This window comes from Octodon degus, unplaced genomic scaffold, assembly GCF_000260255.1.
Source record: "Octodon degus isolate 3935 unplaced genomic scaffold, OctDeg1.0 scaffold00022, whole genome shotgun sequence".
Lineage (NCBI taxonomy): Eukaryota > Metazoa > Chordata > Mammalia > Rodentia > Octodontidae > Octodon > Octodon degus.
Genome location: NW_004524598.1, coordinates 13213272 through 13217540, shown reverse-complemented (window position 1 = coordinate 13217540; position 4269 = coordinate 13213272).

The window sequence follows — 4269 nt, the reverse complement described above, 5'->3', positions numbered from 1 at the left end:
GGAAATGTATACAAAAAGCAAAGCGTACGTGAAAGTTCTGGCACAACAGCACAATAAATACATCTCTGTATGTCCTTGAATCCTCTTTAATATATAGTACAGGATTCAATGCTTAGTAAATATTTACTGAACTAAAACAAAGGGTGAGAGCCCAAGAGCCCAACAGCCTTCTAATCCCAGCTCTACTACTAATGTATGGTGTGCTCTTGGACAAAAGGAGTCAAACCTCAAGAGTCTTTATGTCCATCTATAATGGAGGTGAGGGCCAGCCAAGTAGCTAGCGGATTAAAGCACCTGCAAGCAGCTGTAGGGGCCAGGGGCTCCATCCTAGGGCCTGCCTTGCCGGCCCTGCCCCCAAGGCACACTGAGATGGCAATTGAGACACACCTGTAATCCCAGCACTTGGGAGGCTGTAAACAGGAGAATCACTATGACCCAGTGAGACACTGTACACCCAGTAGAACCCTCCCTAAAATGTGGAAAAAAACAAAACAAAAAACATATGTAAAATGGAGGTGACTTGAATGGTGGTTTTAAACTCCTTTTCTAGTGTAAACATTTTGCAATTTCTTTTTTTCTAAGACAGGATCTCTATATATAGTTCAGGCTGACTTTGAACTCACAGCAATCCTCCTGTCTCAGCCTCTGAGTCATGTGCCAACATTTTACAGTTTTAAGAATTTTTTTCAAACACCTCTATTTTTCTACTGTATAAATGCAAATTCCCATTTCGCTACTGAGGATCTTTTTTTCTTTGAATTTTAACTTCCCTTTCAGCAATAGAGCCTATTCTTCTCAGATGGACCCTCATTCCAATCAAAAGCAACAGCGAGCTGGTATGATGGTGTAGGCCTTGAAAGTGGGGCAAGAGGACTACAAATCAGAGCCAAACCTGAGTAATTTAGCAAGACCAGATCTCAAAAAACTGAAGGAAAGGTCTTAGGGGGTATAGCCCAGTGAGGAAGCCCCACGTCTAAGACAGACACACACACACACACACACACACACACGCACACACACACAAAAAAAAAAAAAAAAAAAAAAAAAAAAAAAAAAAAAAAACAGACACAGTGATAAAACAATAACCAAGGGTGATAGTATCAGATTTTGGATATTATTCCTGGCTCATATGTGAAGAAATCAATGCTCACATTTACTGTTTGTTATCCTTTTTTTCAGGAGCAAGGCTTGAGTCTGGGTCTCACTGTAGAGTTCTGAACTCACCCTCTCTCAAAAAACAAAAAAGACACAAGAAATATTAAGCAGCTGGGCCTGGTGGTACACGGGTGCAATCTCAGTCGTTGAGAGGCTGAGGCAGGATGATTGCCATAAGTTCAAGATCAGCCTGAGCTACATAGTGAGCTCAAGGCCCACCTGAACCACAAGCAAGATCTTATGTAAAATAATAATATTAAATTATCTTTTTTTTAGACAATTTCACTAAGTAGTCTAGGCTAGCCTCATGCTGATCCTCCTGCCTAAGTTTCCCAAGAGCTGGGATCAGGTATGTGCCACCATGTCTGGTGGTGTTTTTTTGTTGTTGTTGTTGTTTGTTTTTTAGTTTAAAAGCTGAGTCTCATTTTGGCTATAGCGTCTAAGTTTTACAATGCAGCATGGTACATTATGTCACAAGGAGGCCCTGGCAAGCACAAGGGTCTGGGGGCTGGGGAGATGGCTCAGTGGTCTATAGCACCTACTTAGAACAAGCTTAGCAAAGCACAGGGACCGCAGTTCGATCCCCCAGCACCACATGCCAGCCAGCCCCATCCCCTGGTAGGCTGAGCTGGCCACACACATACACACACACACACACACACACAAAAAAAAAAAAAAAAAAAAAAAAGAAAGAAAAAAAAAATCACAAAGAGGCACTACAAAAAAAAAAGGAAAGCAAACAAAAGATTATATGAACATAAACCCAAACAATGATTTTACCAAAGCATTGCCAGATCTAATCTGAATGGGGTCCAAGACACATAGCAATCTTTGGTTATTCAGATTTTCTAGATGACTCATTACACAAAAAAGAAAAATATAGCAACACTTCGTTCATCAAACATGCTCATCATGGTGTATCCCAAAACTTCAAAGATAACTTTAGGCCAGCTATGGTGGCAAACTCCTATAATCCAAGCTTTTGAGAGGCTCAGGCAGGAGAATTGTCACAAATTCCAGGCCAGCCTGGGCTACATGATAAGACCCTGTATTAAAAAAAATAGCAGAACAAAAGAAAACAAAAACAAAGGTAACTTTACCCAAAGCCCTTGCATAGATTGTCACCTTTACTTTTATTTATTTATTTTTTTTAAAACAGGGGCTTGCTGCATACTGTAAACTGTGCTTGAACTCACTATGTAGTTTATGCTGGTGTCAAAATCATTCCAATCCCTACTGAGTGCAGGGATTATAGGCATGTGCCACAACTCCTCACTTTTTTAAAAATAAATACTAGGGATTTAATGCTTGAAGCCAGGGCCTTTCTTCTGATCTATACTATATAATTCTAAACCCATTTTATTTATTTATTTTTTTGAGGCGGAATCTTGCTAAGTTACTAAGTTGCCCAGACTGCTCTGAAACTTGCAATCCTCCTGCTTTAAGCTCCCAGAATACTGGGATGACTGCATGTGCCACTGTGTCCTGCTCGAGGTGTGTTTTTGACAGTTTGCCAAGAATTTGATGATGAACTGAAAAAAGAAAGAAGGGTACAAGTCGAGGTTGGCATCATTTACTGAATTGGGAAAAATGGTGAAGTAACAGACTTCAGTTAAGGAAGCAGAACCATTGTAAGTATTATGGGAGAAGGGATTTACTACAGGAATAATTTGTGTGAAATGGAAAAGGGAGGGCTGTAATGATGCAGAAAGGAGAGAGGAAGAATGCCATGAGTCACCATCCAGGCCAGGTGAGCACGAAAAGTACGCAGGGCAGTCTGGGAAGTCAGGCATGTCTGATCTGGTTGCTGGAATGGGACAACAAAAAAGAGCTACTGAAAGCTGGGTATGGTGTCACACACCTGTGGTTCCAGCACTCAGGAGACTGAGGCAAGAGGATCGCTGTGAGTTTGAGGTCAGGCTGGGCTACATAGTTTCAAGCCAGCCTGAACTGCATAGCAAGACCCTATCTCAAAAAATAAATAAAAGAAAATAACCCTCCTACATATGGAAGGCTGTTCTGTTGCCAAGGTAGGCCAGAGGTCAGTTCTTTAGTAGGGATGACAATTGAGCACAAGAGCAGCATGTAGACCAGGGAAGAGAGGGGTCAAGATAAAACTCTGCATCTGCTCTTTACTACATTTAATCATGTCATACACTGCAGGGTGGGAGGTTGTTTTGGTTTTGAGACAAAGTCTCCTTGTGTTGCTTTCTCAACTGTCTAGGCTCAAACAGTCCTCCCACTTCAGCCTCCTGAGTAGCCAGAACTGTAGCACTACACCCAGGGCCCAAATGACATTCTTTTATATTTCCTGTTTATTTTTGTCTGGAACTATACTGTCCAAAACCATAGTCACTAGCAAAGTGCAGCTATTTAAATTAAGTCAAATTGAATGAAATTTAAAAATTCACTTCCCCAGTAATGCTAGTCACATGTTAAGTGCTTAGTAGCCATATGTGGGTAATTTTTCTGGGCAGTGTCAGTATTTCCAATCTTTGCAGAAAATTCTTTTTCTACTGGACATATATCTGAAGGGAACGCTTCCATTTTAGGTTAGATTATGATCTTTTACCTAACACAAAACAGCAGTGACAATATTCCCATTTGAAATGTATTTATATAAGTTAATAATAGTATTGCAGTCCTATCTTAACTACCCATAAAATGTGACAGCATTGACTAGTTCTTTTCTCATGTATTTACATAGTGATTGATACAGACATAAAAGACTTCCAAGCAGAAGTCTAAGAGCTGACAAGGGGGGTTATATCTGTAGTCCTAGCACTCTGGGAGGCTGAGGCACAAGGATTTTCAGTTCAAGACCAGCATGGGAAATATAACAATTAAAAATAAAAATAAAGATTTATGGATGACTCAGTGCAAAAGCATTGGGTTCAATCCTTAGTACATTTTTTGAAAATACGAAGAAATAAAAATCCCTGATAACTGGATCACAGAATCCTCCAAAAAGAGAAAGATAATCATATAGTTCACCAGTTGGTGCACTTTTTTATTTGTAGTCTTATTTAAAAATGTTTGGGGTGGGGAGATGGCTCAGTAGAATAAGCACTTGCTGGCAAGTGTAAGGGCCTGAGTTCAATCCCTGGTCCTGCC